General features: G+C 42.6%; 1 long non-coding RNA gene across 1 annotated transcript; it reads left to right on the top strand.

Annotated features, from left to right (window-relative positions):
* Positions 1 to 2,957: 2,957 nt before the first annotated feature.
* On the top strand, positions 2,958 to 5,932 carry LOC136447795 (uncharacterized). Its single transcript, XR_010757774.1, has 3 exons — positions 2,958 to 3,567; positions 4,522 to 4,664; positions 5,483 to 5,932. It is a non-coding gene; the product is annotated as an uncharacterized lncRNA (long non-coding RNA).
* The last annotated feature ends 11,818 nt before the right edge of the window (positions 5,933 to 17,750 follow it).

Here is a 17,750-nt window from a genome sequence, read left to right as displayed (position 1 = left end):
TGGGGCATTAACCAGTGCCGTGATGAAAGGTAACCCAGATGTCAGCTTGACAGTTCGTCTGCGTTGGTATATACCATGTTTTGGAGATGTAGGAACAAAGTTTTGAAATAAACTCAAACCCCTTTGGCTGATCCAAATGCCGGTGGCATGCCAGCAATAACACATTTGGGCATAGCAACTGAATTTTATGGATGACATCAGCGCGCGCATTGATTTTTGCCACATTTCCGACAAGATCAGTCATTTTAAGGGCCAAACTATATGTAATGAGTTTATTTCCACGTGAATGCCCAATTTTCGCATCATTTTTGACGAGAAAATACATTTCTCCTAAAATGTAATAAACTTTGAGGGGTTGAAGAAACTGAAACTCGGTTGTTCTTATAGCTAGAAGGATATCCTTCATCCCCATACACAGTTGTTCTGACTCAGAAGTATTTCTTGGAAGAGACGGTCGCTAGACTTGAGGGTGTGCAAACTCGAATTGAGACCCAAAATAAACTCGGGTGTGCCCCTATGTTCGACACCGCCCTACGTTCCGGCAGCCCGATATATGTTAGGGTCAGAGTTAGGAGGTGTAGGAACATTAGGGTGTTTTGAACATATGGAGTAACCCGAAGAAAGGTAAAGGTAGTCCCATTACCTCTTTGATGCCGTAATGGCAGTGGGTTGTTGTTATGTCTAGGGCATGATATTGATAGGCGGATCCCAGCCCTCTCCTTCCACCGCCGAGGTCGGGTAACCATTTTTTTACACCTGGGTGGAGTGGCTAAAGTCATGTAAAGTGCCTTTCCCAAGGGCACAACACCATGTGGTATGTCATAGGACACGAAACCTGGAACCCAGGATTCTGAACTTGCCGTTACGCCAGCACAACGCCACTGCAACCTAGAGACATACATCGCTCCACGCGTTCCTCTTCCATCACGTCGTTGGTTTCTCAGTAACGAAAGGTATCCGCGCGCGGTTTCCTGGTCTTGTTCGAGTGTACAACCAGTCACGGAAAGCCACAGGATTTAGGTGTGAGTGGCTCTAGGATCCGCTGCATTTCGATAAATGGAGAATTAACATCATTATAAAGCTTTCACAGTTGTGCTCCTAGCGTCAAAGGTATGATGAAAGCTAACACAAATGTCGATGACGCCTTTTTATGACGAAATTCTTATCATCTGTTAAACCTTATCCGTTCTGTGTAGTGTCTATAGTTGGAAATGCTGGCTTTCAACTGAAAAAAGAGCGGGCTACAAAGAAAGAAAACTGCTTAAAGTTAAAGTTAACCTTTAGTACTCTGAAGTAGCCGTTTGCCACCCAAATCCTTATTGGTTACGGAGTTAGGCAGCAGGGAGAAGGTTAAGAAGATGAACTTATACCTCAGTGGGAGTTTCGGAGAAAAGCTTTAGACTGTCTGGTCTACGTGAAGACTGTTACGTTTTGTCAAAGAACTGTTACGTCGACGACTTTGACTTTCCTTTGTTGTTGATAACTCCACCACCCACGGTTTGCGGAGGATATTCGTTGCGTTACCTAAGGCCACGTTGTTTTCATTATATGGATGCCGTCTTTTATCTCGGCACGCAAACACTGATGCGAGCGTGCGAAAAAATGGGTCAAGAAAGTTGCATGCATGGTGAAATCTAAGTCGTCAGGAAAGTTGAAGAAATGGCTGGACACACAGAACATGGTATGCCAAATGATAGATTCTTTATTTCTGGCAAGGAATACGTTGACGACAAAAATCAGTACGTTTTTTGATAGAGAAAGATGTATTATAAGACGATAGTATCCGTTTTCTAATATTATTTTGCAGTTTACAGCACATATTTGCTCATGTTGCAGCTTCTTTGTATGATTTACATCATCTTCGATGTCATCCATATAACAAAGTCAGCTTTGCCGCACGCTACTCTATGTCGGACAGCTGACAGCCTATGAACTTAATTTTCGAAAAATCGTCCACATCGTTCTTTGGAAAATTCGTGCGATCCATGACGTTACTAAAGCAGGGAAGCTGGCCAAGGCAACAGCGCGCCGTCTGTGGCAAGTAGCTAGCCATCATCCGCCTGTAGCGCATCTAATACTTTCACTCTTAAATGACCGAAGATGATTGACAGCGACAGAGCCGAACGCAAGGAATAAGAAGGCGAGCAAACTAAGCACCCTGAGGAGGAAGTTGTGACTCTTTGTGTGAGTGTTTTACAATACAGGATAAAAGATGCTTATGTGTGTTTCTTTATGCGCCACAGTAAGGACCACTTTCTCTGCGTCACATGGATTTTTCAGGATTTACATGAATCTGTAGCGGCGTTTTTGTCTAACGGGTCCACCAGACATTAAAGCTGCTCTACCCGGTGTTACGGCTTAACTAAATATCACCTTTCTTTATCAACCGCCAACAAATCCGGCTGCTTAAACCGTGGCTTGTTGACAACCGGGGAGTGAAATGTTACTGATTACTCGAAAGCTGTTCAAAGAGAGCTTTCTTCATACCCAAAGTTTCAAAGTCTTCCTCCTCCTAACCTTTTGTTAACACCAGCTTATATAAGCAAGAGCCGATATGTTCTCTCAGTTGAGAGTTTTGTACTACGACGGTGGGAAAAGTAAGTCTTTTGCAGTGAGATCTAGAAGTATTTTTTAGTTACTGCCAACAAATGTTTTCCAACTGTCTATTTTTGCTGCTCGTGTGTATCTACCTTGTTGGAGGAACCACTGCGATTACTGTGACTGGGGTAAGTGTTCGTTATTTCGTTTAATTTCGGGGTGCGATGATATCTTGTTAAAACTAGAACTTGTCGCCTGCTGTTCGCGCTCCCGTGATTTTAGACTGGGCCTTTGTTTCTGCTTTCATGAAAGTATTTTTATGAAAAAAGTCATGAAAATCATACCGCGTGCAAGAATAGATTCACTCACTTCTGAGTCAATGATGACTTGCTAATGTAGTAAGAGGTAAAGGTAAAAGTAGTCCTATATAGTCAGTTTGAGGCCGCACCTTGGTCACTTTTGGCGCAGCTACTTTCATAGTAGGCCGTCGCTCGTTTTCGATGCCTTAGAATTTTCAAGCTGTGACAGAACCAATCGCTGACAAGAATCTAAGACAGCCTTTTCTTCAGTAACAATATACAGATAGATTTTCTACGACACATGCACGACTATCCTAAGAATGCGATTTTGTCTGCGATCGTACGATGGAAGCGACCGGGCCCTTTGTTTACAGCACTTGGCCATTGCACCGCGAATACATTACCTAATTATGCTTTTATGTCCCATTTCCAATCCGGTGCCCGGCCGGCCGTTTACGAAAACGATAGATAAGAAATGTATATCCAAAAAATACGCAATATATGGTCAGGAGTAATTTTTTAACGTTTTGTGTCTTTTGTTGTCTTTTCTATCATATTTTTCGTTCCCACAAGCTGCCCGTCCGGGCCCCGGATTGGAAATGGAACCAAAGAATTAATGTTTATTGATATTTTTGTATTTCTGTACCAGGCATGTACATCTGATGAAGACTGTATCGCGGCTCGTGGCGGAGGGTGCTGTGTAAGATGGAACCCGGGATCAGCAGTGTTTGTAAGTACACAATTTATGTGGTTTAATCTTGAACCATCCTGCCAGTATATGTACAGTAACACATATTACGGGTCTTTGGTGCCAACACTGTAACAAGTGTAATATACTAGGCTTGTAAGATACCAACATACCTTTCTGTAACATTGATATATATTGTGAATAAATCTGTTTTTTTTACAAAGAAATATTCAAAAAAATTAAAAAAAGTACACAACTTCCTTCCATCTCGTTAAAGCCCGTCACACATGTACTCGACCATGGCCTCCCGACCATCTCCGAACCATAGTTGGGAGTTTGTTGTAAGCAAAGGGAGTTGGTCGTTGAGGTTGCTGACTAGTCTTTAAAACTTGTCTGGGCCAACCGACTATACATTTTAAGAATCAAATCCAATATCTGGAAAGCCATATCTGCTTGGATGCCATCAAAAGAATTCAAGTATGGTGGGTCTCGATCAGGCTACTCCCAATCCAGCTCCCACTCCCCAAACAACCAACCTTGGTTGGAGACGCAACCGTTGAAAGATTTGGGCGTCCACAAATTTGGCAACAGTCTGTAATTGAGCACTAGACGATTTCCACCCGATGTCTTCTAGAATGTCTCAATGATTTTTTAAGTGATCCCCAAGTTCTTAAATATTATGATCTTTCGGAGGTGTTTCAATGATCTTAATGGCCGATGATTTCTAGTCGCTTTGACTTGCACCTATCAATAACGTTTACTACATTTTTTGTGATTGTCAGTATTTATCCTTAAAATTGTAATGATGACGCTTACAAACTCAAGTTCTTAAGCTTGTGCGTTGTCACTGTTTTCCTTTGTTTTTGCTTGACTAATAAAACAAATTAACACAATTACAAAAGTTCATCAGTCTTTGTTTACGACATTTATTCATTCATTCAATCATTCAATCATTCAATCATTCATTCATTTATTTACAAATCTTTGCTACTGCAGGTTTGTAAGGACATGGGCCAGGAGAACGATCAGTGCCATATTTCCGGTAACATCCTGCCGTACCCGTTCCCGGGGAAGCGGGTGTACTGGCGCTGTCCCTGCGGGGAGGGGCTCACGTGCGCCCGAGCGGACACAGAATCAGGGTACGGTAACAACTCTGCGCAAAATGGCAGCTCATACTCCTGCTCAGCAACATTGTTTAATGTGATAATTTTGACTGCTAAAATCAAAACTGCAGATCTTTTTTCTTGTGTTAATGTACAAGTATATAATTACATAACAATGTACCTTTGTGCCAAATTTCATCCCATTCGATGAAAAAATGAACCTGTTATAAAAACAGCTCTTCCTCCTGCTCAGTAAAAACATTGTTTGATGTGATGATTTCGACTGCTGAAATATGTATTTTACTTGTGTCAATGTGCAAGTATATAATTACATAACAATGTGCCTTTGTGCCAAATTTCATCCCATTCGATAAAAAAAATTAACTCGTTATACAACCACGCGCATTTCTTTTTGACTCACTATTGTACTTTATGGACAAAAGACTGCAAAGGGTGCATGGGGGAAACTGATCTGACCTTGCGCCAAATTCCATTTACTGTCACCTTTCTGGGACCTTTCTTGCACCTTTGACCTAACTTCCCGTGGCATCGACCTACCATGCATTCAAATGCCAATTGCTGAAATGTAGCACCACTTCCGAAAGACACACACCACTACGCACAAACAAACAAACACATCAACTGAGACCTCATAGCAACACCGGGTTGACGAAGAGACATAGTTCGTCTCGAAAGCTCCCCGTAGCAATTTTTGTTACGTTGTGTGTAAGGATTAAATGTTTGTCAAAAGTAAACACACCAACTGACTGCAAACCTCCGTATTCAAGGAGGTAACAATACTTCTCTTAACGGATGTAACAATGTTTTTATCATTATTTCTATCATTATAATAGTGGCGGAACCTGCCAGTCTGTATCCAAGCGAAGTGCGGTTTATACGGAGAGAAAGCGGTGGCCGTTGGTGGAGAAGCGTCTACTGGAACAGCGGACGGCGTTAGGACATCCGCAGCAGCCGCGTTCTTCAGAATGCAAATGATCGTACCGTCAATACAGCATGCACCAATGGCTACAAAATGTTACAAAAAAGTGTGACCGAAAAATTAATAGAATACGAAAATGACAATGGGACAATAAAACGTGTACGAGAATAATAATGAAATTATGCCGAAATATATTGCAGCATCAGAGGAAATATGAAGTTATGAAGTATGTATGGAACGCTTCATAAACATCTGTATGATATGGAATAAAAAAAGGTAACGGAATGTGTTATGTTACCTACAAATACCGCTGCATGACAGAAAAGAAATGTTTTAAAAAATGTGACAGAAAATAAAGATACCGAATCAGAAATGATGATACGTTTTTGATTGTTGTATTTCTAATGCATTGTTTGTATACTTTGGGCAGTAAAAACATACGCGGCAGGCTACAGCCTGCCACAAAAAATAAAGATCATAGCAGGTCCAGGTCAAAAGACACAAAAACTTGAAGTTCTGCTGCAGTGTCAATTACAGCCATCAGAGGGTGCAAAGTCGACCTTGACCTTTGTCTTCCCAAGACGTACCCACGTGCCAAATGTCATCACAATCCATCAAGTGGTTCTGAACTTATGCTGGCTAATAGATATCCGGAAACACAAACAGACAGACACGCAGACTAACTCAAAACAAGTCTTCCATTTTTCACGGAGATGATAAAAGATCTTCTAAAGACCAAACACACAATGGAAATGTACTACCTCTACCAATAGCATATATCATTATATAGACAGTAATTGGACTACTGCTGTTACTGCAGGTGTACCATCCGACGTCATTTAAATGAATTCGAAGTCCTACAGTTCCAGGAAAGGTCGCTAGGGGGCCCAAATCAACACCACTCATTCCCCAACCCGAAAAGCTATCTGCCACTCGTGACCATAGACCAACAGAGGGCTAGGAGTGCCCGGGAGTTTTAACGTTTCCGAAGGGAGGACAGCGTTAAAAATCCCGGGCACTCCTAGCCCTAGCCTCCACCAGGCCCTCCTACGTGCGTGTGGATCGTAGAATTCGTCGGAAAAAGGAATAATTAGCCAGTCCATGGTGAAGATCACATCTCGCCTTCAAATGAAACCCTGGCAAATATTCTCCCTGTAGCCGGCGTAGTTAGTCTGGTAGAGACTATCCTAACCCCCCGATCAAACACTCTCCTTGGAGAGTAACTTTTGGCAATATCCTGCAACTACCAGTGTCTTGTAGCGACTAGTGCTACATTACGGAAATACAATCCTGCGCGGAAAGATGGTTAGAGTATTGTCGTCTTGGTTACACACCACCAACTGTCCATCCGGACCCAGGGCAATACCGCTGGGGGATGTGACGTTAGCCACAGTTCGGACAAACTCCCCTCGGCTTGTGAACATGTCTACCCGGTGTTTGTCTTGGTTCGCCACAATGATGTGACCCGCGGGGTCCACTAGAATGCCGTGGGGTTGACAGAGTTGACATTTACCACTTTCGAAGCGGTTAAACGTTGACAACAACCGTCCGGACAGATCGTACGCCCGGACGTTGCTATGATGGTCCGTGACGAGGATGCGTCCTGATTCGTCGTCTGACGCGACGAACCAGAGGAGCACATTATGGCCGCCATTGAAAGCTTGATGCAACGAGCCGTTCGGGTGGAAAACTAAAATGTTCGGCGTAGCAGTCACGATGATTTTGTTGTCGCGCACGTTAAAGGCAATGCTGGGATGCAATTTTCTTCTCTTGCAGACATTGATACCGAATGTGGTCGCTGGCTGGCCGTGACGACTGTATTGAACTACATGCACGTCAGAACTGGAAATGTCTGGCTGGCCAACCACCCACAGATGACCATCGCCGTCGAGGGCAACGTCTGTAGCGCTCATCACCTTTCTCTCTTTTCCCGGCACTACTGTCGGGAACAGTCTGAGATAGCATCCCGTCATGTCGAAGACTTGGATTCGAACGTTGAACAAATCAGCTACAAATATTTCATTGCCATCAGATACGGCCACTCCGCGGTTACCTTTAAATGCTCCGGGGTCTGATCCAAACTTACCAATGGTAATCTCCGATGTCATGTTATGACCACTGCATCCTGCAAACAAAATAAAAACTAATGACAAGATGTTAAAACATACGACAATATGCATCACTCTAAATTATTCCTTAGCAGACATTAGAGAAAAAACACTCTTATGAAAATAACTCTTTTATGAAAAGGTGTGCCGGGATGCTTTATTGGATAAGTTGCTTTGTACATGATTATGGTGACATCACATACCCAACGCAACATTAAGCTGGTGAAAGCAATTCTAGTGTATACATGTAAAGTGTAAATTGATGTGTAACACTTTCGCAAACATAGCAACTGAACAAAGAACTACCCGGTAGTACCGTGTGGGCTTTTGGGGGTTGCTGGAAGTGTTACATCTCGTGGTTTGTCGGAGGTTAATGGCAGTGTAACACCCTTTGAGATGGTGGTGGTTGATGTCAATATGGCACCTTTTGTGTCGTTGGGGGCTGATAGCAGTGTGGCACCAGGCGAGGTTTTGTAGATTGGAGACTCTGTCGGTTCCCCTTTCTCCGAAAACCCATTGGTAGATCCAGCCTGTGAAAATGTATAAATAGAGTTATTGTCCCTTTTTCTAACTCTATTCAACTTTTCTCCTTGTAGCAAAATATTTAAACAAAGTGCTGTGTTTATGAAAGTTAGATATCCAGGTATTACAATACTTAACTAGAAAGGCAACATTTGCGAGCAAATACAGCATGTTTAGCCATACTCCTCGCCATGCAAAAAATGGACTCTCCCAAAATAACAATGGACCATTCTAAAATACTTGCACTAAAAAAATGAATCACCCCAGTCCAAAATTGAGTCTTCCAGTAGCACCTCAACACAATATGGACCAGTCCACAACCATATCCACTAATTGATTAACAAATACACTTCTGCTAAAAAATGGACTTTTTCATAATCATTCCAGCTCAAAATTGAAAAATAATTAAAGAATCCTCCCCTTGCAAGAATGGGATATTCCGTGCCATTTCCATGTAAACCAGTCGAAAAATATCCGCTGAAAATTACACTCTTGCGCATAATCAACCCAGTTCAAAATTGAATTAAAAAAGATCAACCCCAGGGAAGAATGAAGTTTTCCATAGTATACATATGAAGATTTGACAGGAGACGAAGGAAATGACCAACATATTTGAGTCAATTCCAAGTCACCGAGAGGGTTTTAGTATAATATTTGTAATATGTTTGAACTATTTTGATTAAAAGAATGTCTAAGTCACAATAGTTCTAAAGTGTTCAAACAATTAGAATTGAAACTTATAACATGTTTGAACTTATTTCACATACGTTGGAAACATTTCGAACGTAACTACACAAAAATCTCTTTATTTAGAACAGTTTCAAACCATCTATCCAAATGTTTCAATGTTCGAACAATTTGTAACAAAAGATTTTCACAATTGCCCTCATAAACGAAGGTGCTAAGTCCTCCTGTGTGTTTCTGCCTATTTTCGGTGGCCGCGCTAGACCACCAGCGGATTTGTTTTGACGGAGCGTCACCCGCGCGCGACGATGTACACTGTTCGGCACCGCTAATATCCGGCATTTTCCCGCTCCAAAACACTCCACAAGACCCACGTTTTTAGTGTTTTGCCTCTTGTGCAACACGATTCGATTTGCATTACTAACGGGACGAAAATGATAGAAAAAATTCACCCCGTCCCGGCGTCCGTCCCAAAAACATGAACGACATGAAAATATATTTTCTTACAGATTCAATCACGAAAATCAACAGCATGGGATTCCAAATTTTCGCAACGGCCGACCATTTATCATGGCTGAACTTCCTTCCAAGGCGTGCGATAGATAAACATTCCCGGCACATAATAGTCACTAGTACCAGACTAACGCAAGCTCATGATGATAATAGGGAGAAAGTTTGTCAGTGAAGTTTGGCCACCAGAGGGTACATTCATTTAACGTTACAAGCTAGCGCAAAGGGGCGAATCATTGACCTTACCGGGGACTGACTCTACTGGCCTAATCATTCCTTTTTTGCCGAATTCTACGATCCATACGCCCGTACGTAGGACATGTAGGAAGGCCTGGTGGTGGACGCTACACATCACGGGAGACGCGTGTTGGTCCGAGACAGACAGCGGCGTGCTTTCGATCGCGTAGCGGCGACGCACCGCTGCGACAACGTGCCGGACCAAAACGCCTGTCCCCAGTGAGACCATGTGTTTTGCGCGGCATGCCCCGAATCCGTCTACCATTGCTGAATGTAGCCCGATTCATAGAGGTCTATTTTGTAAGCATTATTTCATGTACCCCTCAGCGTGAGAATTCCTTGTGCAACACTTCGCTACATTATATGTTTACGTTTCCCCGCGCACCGCCTACCACCCGCCTTTGATCATGTATGAAGTCGGCGGCAGAGAGAGATCATCAATCAATTTTGACAGGAGTGTCGCGCCAGTCTGAGGAGAAACGATCTCCCGTGTTGTGTTGAAGAATTTGGAGTTTTAAAATATCTGGAATAACTAATGCTAGAATAAACATTCACAAAATCATTGATTTAACTTGTTTTCTGTTATAAAATTTCCTAAACTGCAATTTAACCACTGAGTTTAAGGGAACATGGTGTTTTCCCGATAATCACGTTAAATGTTTATGTCCGGTCTTTCCTCCTCGTAAGCAAACTTCCAGCTTGGCCAGGTGCAAGGCACTCGGGGTCAACGACCTGTAGGTCATATGTAGTATTGAAAGTGACAGAAGTGGCAAATATTGTCAAGAAAGCCCAAAATAAATCGTTTTGAATATATGTATGCCAAAAATGGGAATGTAGTCCTTTAAATATTTGTTCAAGCCACATATACAGCAAATTTCAGGTCATTCGGTTGAAATACCAGGGCGCAGGAGGCCAAGATATGCTAAAAATAGCTTAAAAACCTCGATAAAATCACTTTCAAGGTCAATATCAAAACAAGGAAAAGAACGCACATTGGTTTTTGCCTACATTACCTCTGTACCAAATTTCAGGTCATTTGGTCAAAAAATGACAGAGATGAATCGATTTGAAGATTTGACAGGAGAAGAAGAAGAAGAAGAAGAAGAAGAAGAAACATAAGAGAAAACAATATGTTTAGCCATACTTATGGCTAAACATAAATATGCTTCAGTCTCTAAAACTGGACAAGATTCGAAGATTACTTCCGGATATTTCTAGTGACATCCATCACTCTTCTTCAGTGTCACTAGAATGAATTGACAGAACCGGAATAAATACTAGAACATCTAACTGGAAAAAACTGGTTAAAAATATCACAAAGCGGTGTACGTGTATTCACGATTTCTATATCTTCAGGCTAGCGGTAGGCCCGAAAGGAAAAACGAACTCCTACGTTTAGAACATCCCCCATGCCAGCGCTGAGGTTCATGCCGCCAAGCATCCCGATGATGAAGGCCACCAGGATGGCAGCTGCTATCGCGGTAACGCACATCTGGCGATGCCCACACCCTGAAAATGAAACATCATAGCATGTTTAAATCCCCGTCACAATAAAGGTGAACAAAAATGCATACAAGCAGTATCTAACATTTACAAGGGACAGCAGTTTGACGAAAAGAACACTACTGTGATCGTTCCACCCTCTTCAAACTTGGCTACATAGGGGCGGGGCTGCTCCTTGCGCAAACAAAGTCGAATTTTGAAGACAAACAGATTCTTGTCTTTTTGGGGGGTGGGCGTGGGATCGATAACACATCAAGACCCTTCAGGCACAACGTAAAGACTGAACAAAAATCACAGCAGTCACATTTTGTTTGGTTTCATTCAATTGAAATTGCAACACAGCAATACATAGGTCACCCAGGCAGCGTTGCTGATGTCGGGTGCCATCTAACATATAGTGGGATATTCACATATAAAATAACGCCATACATCAAACATTCATAATATGACTAAGAATAAATCAAACAATGTCGAATTTACATGTAAGCCTAGTCTTCACAATGAGTAAATAAACGTAGATTAATCACTGTGCCTAGTGCCTGGCAGCCTTACCGCAGGATCCTTGTTGGCGAGCGTTTGGCACCGGATTCGGATGTGGGGGGACATTTCTGTCGTACATTGGATTTCGATGAAGCTTCCTCGGAGAATGTCGTACATCGTGCACGCTACTGTCTTCAGCAACAGAGGTTGGACTGTTAGCTTCGTTCTCGGACGTGTCACGTCTTGCCACGTTGTCATGTCCAGTACTTGAAGCTGTGTCTGCTCTATGGGCTTCGGGAAACTTTAGCCCCGTGTTATCCTGGCAAGCGGACGAGCTGCAGTGAGTTGAGTAGGTTGGATTCGGGAAGACGTGCGCAACAGCGTATGGTTTCATATCGTCGTCTTGGATAGCGACATCGCTTGTATGTACGTCTTTTGATGTAGCTGCATGTGTTGTGGGTAGGTCGCTGCTATTGTTAGCATTTGTCTGGGACCTAACAGTATATGGTTGGATGTCAACATCACCAGAACAGTTAGATGCTGTTTGTAGGTTCTCATCAGTCGCATGGCATGGGTTATATTCACCACGATCATTTTCCTCAATTACAACAGCATTTTGTTGAATATCATCATCATCTGGGATGCTATCGGTTACCTTTCCGCTTTTTTCTACAGCATCGACTGTTGTGGGTAGATCATGGTCCTCCTTATCCTCATCATCATCTTCAAGATCATCAGCAGCATCTTTCTGGTACCCATCAGCATCCGGATGGATGTTGTGATTATCATCATCTGGGATGCTATCGGTTACCTGTCCGTTTTCTGATACAGAACCGACTTTTGTGGGTAGATCATGATCCTCCTTATCCTCCTCATCATCAACATCTTCCTGACACCTATCAGCATCTGGACGGATGTAGTGATGATCATCAGCTGGTTCAGGGGAGGGTCTGACCCACGTGTTTAGCTCCCGGCTCGGACCAGTGCCCGGTTCGTCTTGAGGACATTGCAAGTTGGGAATCAGACTTGTATTCTGCGGGTTCATCGGGTTTGGGTCAACTACATCTTGGTTGGCTCTCGGTTTGGGGTTTACTTTGTTTGGCGGGTACAGCGGATTTTCGTCCTGTTTGTCTTGTGGACGAATCGGATTTCGGGCCAGGGTGTTTTGCTGGTACATCTGATTAGGGTTCACCGTGTTTTGGACCTCCATTGACATGATATCATAGTTCACAGTGTTTTGTGGGTAGACAGTGCCAGGGTCTGTTCTCTTTATATCGCGCTTTGAATTTGGCTGAAGCCTGTTAGGGATGTCATGCATGTCATTGTCATCCATGACAGGAGCTGCTTATTGAAGTTTTTTTTGTTTTTTTTTGTTCTTCGTTTCTTTGGTTGGTTGGTTGGTTGGTTGGTTGGTTGGTTGGTTGGTTGGTTGGTTGATTGGTTGGTTGGTTGGTTGGTTGGTTGGTTGGTTGGTTGGTTGGTTGGCCAGTCTGTTTACAGAAAGGGCTCTTAAGTCTGACTGCTCTGTGAACTCGGCACCGAGAATCCTTTGCTGGCGATGTATGATTAAATCTGGTTCTTGGGTGCTACTATTCCACGGCGCCTGTAGCCAGCATAAAACAAAAGAGAGATTGTATCTGTTGCCACGCCAGATTGATGTTTTACCCAGCTTTTTGATTCACCTGTTTGGAAAATTTAATGTTCAGTTATGTACCTATGTGCTTCTCTATCTATCCTTTTATCTATATATGTTGAGAAAAATCGGGTGGTTCATGTGAGAAACAATATAATGAGCCGCATCAAATGAGATCTTACATATGCTAGCCTGGGTGCCATCCTATTTCTACCGGGGCTCCTACACTCGCTTCCCTCAAAAAATATTTTTTGAGGGAAGCGAGTGTAGGAGCCCCGGTAGAAATAGGATGGCACCCAGGCTAACATATGCAACATCATAGGCAGAAAAACAAAATCCAATTTTGGCTACGTCAAAGAACACGCGTGTAAGTGTCTGCGACTTCGCAATTCTAATCAACGTAATGTTTGCAGTACTTATTGTCTGAGCAGGGCTTCGTGCTTACGTGTGCTTTGCATCGATTATTTGCATAAATGATAATCTTCAGGGGGAATTTTATTCTAAATAACTACACTTATGATATCATTATTCTTCTGGATATTTCTTCACACCAGTAGATATCACTAGACACAATCATATGATCATGTTGTATCTCTTTAGATTACTGTGTCCAGTATCAGATACAGCAGTTCATTTCATCTTCATAAAATGTGGCTTTACGCCCGATAAGATATCAAACGAAGTAAAGAAGCAGAAGATTTGTATTTACGACACGACTTGAGGTGGTTCGTAGCTGATGTAGAGTCCTGGTCGCATTCAGAATTAGTCTCAGCTGCACCGATAAGAAAAAACTGACGAGAAACAACTGCAGATCCGGGTTTCCCGTTGAAGCTCATAAATTCCGTTTTAACGCTGCCTGGGGGCTGATGAATGGAGCTCAATTCAAAATTAATGAGCTGCTTTAAGGTTTGATCTGTGCATCCGCAGTGTGATGCATTGTGGGTAGGTCAAAGTTGAAGGCCCCTGACACAGAAGGAAAGGAAAGGGATCTCGAACCAGTTTAGCTCAAATGAACTCAATGAACAGATGAGCTAATCTACCACCGGTCGTGACAGAGAAGACAGACGCTATGTACAGTATTTACAGGTTCATTGTACCGGGGAAATTGCCCTAGCTCTTTTCGACAAGCACAATGATCAGTGGACCACGGCTTAACGTCCCGTCCTAAGGACTGCGATCTTTAACGGTAGCGTGCATGTCGGGTGAGCGACACAGCCGGGATCGAACCCGGGGCTTCTAGTTCCATAGGCACTGAAGATCGCTAACCACTGGATTACGCACGCTACGCAGAACAGAAACAAAACAAGTCAGTGCATGGTGTTATCCAGCAAGAACTGTGGCTACAGGAAATTATTAGATATAAAGATCTTCTTTACATAACAAAAGTCGAAGAAAAAGTCACAACTTAAAGCCTTAGATAAAGTTCCCCACTTATCCCGATGCCCCCTCAGCTCCCCCTCCGAGACGCAATGAGATGTCCTGTCTTCTTCTTAAACTCACTATCAACCAAACAAAAACAGTAAAGTATGTAAGCAGTTATATTCATTGTTTGGTATACCATTTTCTGTGTGTTCAGTCACCTGTTCAACCTTTCCGACCGTTTAGATTTTATGATGAGAGACACTCTTTTCTTGCCCAACTTCTATTTTCGCACGCTCGCATGATAGTCGCATCAGTATCGGGGTGCCAAGAAGATGTGATATATACAGTCAAATCAATATGAAACTACAATCCTGCCCACATTTTCGGTCTTTACTTTGACGCAGACGGGTCCAGAGACCACATCATCGTCATGCAATCGTCAAAGGCTTAAAAAAACTTCTAATATATAAAGTCGAAATCGTTAAATATCGGATTGTCTCTCCTGACATCATCCGTCCGACTTTCCATTGAAAGAATCCTCAAAGATAATCTTGTCAAAGACAAAGCTTAAGTTAAGACGCACCAACTTTAAGCGTGATATACGTGTACCATACGTGTAGCATTGTCGTGGGTGTAATGCTCTAATTGCTTACTTACATAAATACATACACTCGCACATTAAAGAAATGTTAAGATCTTAAAGTTAGCCTACGTGGTACAGACGCACTCTATAAGAAGCCTACTATAAGAAAAGACGTCCACAAAGTATGTTTCGAAGGTGTTGACCTTTATAGAACGTTTATCCTTCACATTAGGGCCGAGGTGAAAACGTGGTGTTTCTGGTAACTGATGAACAAAAAAGAATTCTAAGTAATCTTCACAACTTTCTTACAGACTGTTTGTTTTCTGTCAAAAGAATATGGCTTTGAGCGGTTGATGTAAGGATGTGCAGTAAATATTGTAAGTTCTTCTTTGTTCAATATACTTGTACTTGTACAATGTATATCTTCATAATCAAAATATGATGTTGAAAATACCCTAAAAAGTGTTCTGAAGCATTTGATTTTTACATTTACTTCTTGGATCAGTTCAGCCATAAATCAGAAGAAAAGAGAGTGAGAGACATAATATCCCTACCTACCGACTTAATTTTTTCCAGGACCATAACCAAAAACACAACTTATTTTTCCTAGGTCCTATATCAGACCAAAGACATTGCAAATAGAAAAGACATACGCCCACCCAAGGAGGTTTCAATCAGATTCAAACCTCCTTGGTCCATCGCAGGAAATCTCAGGATCGATGCACAGTCGTAATTCATTGATGGGTAAAAGTTCAAACAGAGGAGGGACCCCCTCCCACGGAAATGTCGCCTTAAATACGGCAGCTGCCGAGGTGTCTTCAAAGTTGTTGTAAAGCACCAAGTCGTGACAGCCGTTTAATACCCACTTTGCAGAGGTTTCTGTGGTCGGTCTTTGCGGATCGTCCTGCCGAGAATGCTTCGCTGTGGTCTGGTGGTGATTTTCCTCGTTGGGTTGCCTTTGAATTTTCTACGGTGTGAGGCTGGCATGGCCATCGTAGGGGTAAGTTGTGCGAATTTTGGTCATTCGTTTAGTTTCAACAACGAAAAAATTTGTGCGGATGGAACTCAATCCTTAATAAGATCGAGTTCTAAAGATATCATCGTCAATGAAATGAACCCACAACACTTATCAAAAAGAGTAGAAACCCTTCCCTGTGTTCATTGATCAAAACCTTACAGTCTGGTCTCTGAGGTAATATCTTATGGAAGCGATAGTAACTATCATATCAATCCTTCCGCAAATGTGGTAAATCTAGATCCATAGCTACTCAGCTAGCTGTGACAGGAACAAAATGGCAGTGCGTTCGCGGGCGATGGCCTTGGTGCTGAAATGAAGGTCCCTAACACCTGCAGTAGAGGCCGTCCCGATGTTCGTATGGCACTGTTTTGTTTTGTTGTTTTGTTTTGTTTCGCGTAACCGGTAACCATCTTTAGGCGAAGCCTCACTCCACTAAGGTGAAAATGAGTACCTAGCTTCGGTTAGGGACGTCCTCTCGTTTTGCACAGTATAAGTTGCGTAAGACAGGACTGTAAGGTCTTATCCACTCACACTGGGAAGAACCCCTGCTGTTTTCGATAAGTGTTGCGGGATCTTTATCGTGTTCGAAGTGTGGCTCTCTTAAAAAACGTAGCTTCCGGCTTTGTGTCGTATCCCATAGGACGTCTCTAAGAGTAGCTATGTACTCATTCTCACCTATATCATTAATTGAGTAAGAAAATGGATGTAAAGTGCATTTCCCAAGGGCTGAGGCCTGTTAGGGATTCGAGCCCAGAACCTTTAGCTTCTAAGTCAGCTTACCAGGAGACCACCACGCCGCTGATATGTTTCCGTCTGTTCTGTTCAGGTGTGCACCAGTGATGAAGATTGTATCGCTGCCCGTGGAGGGGGATGTTGTGTGAAGTGGAACCCAGGTTCAGCCATACGCGTAAGTCTACACAATTACAATCCTTTCCGTGCCTTTATATAGGTGTATATGCAGAGAAAAGTTAGGGACTCGAACCTAGAACCTCTAGATTCGAAGTCAGCAACCCTATCCACAAGACCACTACACCGCTGATATGTTGTGTGAAGTGGAACCCAGGTTCAGCCATACGCATAAGTCTACTCAGTCAATGAAAATCCTTCTCTCACCTTTAGGTGTATATGTAGAGAAATGAGATATCCAGGACTTCGGGACAATGTGAGGACAGTGAGATGCACAATAACTGCCATAGCCGAGGAACGATCTTTATTCCACACTCACATCCTCTCCTCTCTTTTCCTGTCGTCCAACTGTCCTGTCTTGCCTATTGTGTGTCCCTTTCTATCTGTCCTGGACTGCTGACTTATCATCAAATACAGAGTCTTCATCAGATGTCTTTAACAGGTTAATCAATTATGTTGCAGTTTTCCATATGGATCAGCCGTTCACACCATATTTCTGCTTTATCTTGTCTCTCTCTTGTCAGCGTTTCTTAGAAATTCAGATGATCTATCTATTTGTAAACATATGATATATACGCCACATTACAAGTCAAAATGGAAAAACTGTTTCAATTATGTGTGAGCAATGCAAAAATT

The sequence above is a fragment of the Branchiostoma lanceolatum genome, chromosome 13 (assembly GCF_035083965.1).
Source record: "Branchiostoma lanceolatum isolate klBraLanc5 chromosome 13, klBraLanc5.hap2, whole genome shotgun sequence".
Taxonomy (NCBI): Eukaryota; Metazoa; Chordata; class Leptocardii; order Amphioxiformes; family Branchiostomatidae; genus Branchiostoma; species Branchiostoma lanceolatum.
This window is presented reverse-complemented; position numbering and strand designations above follow the sequence as displayed.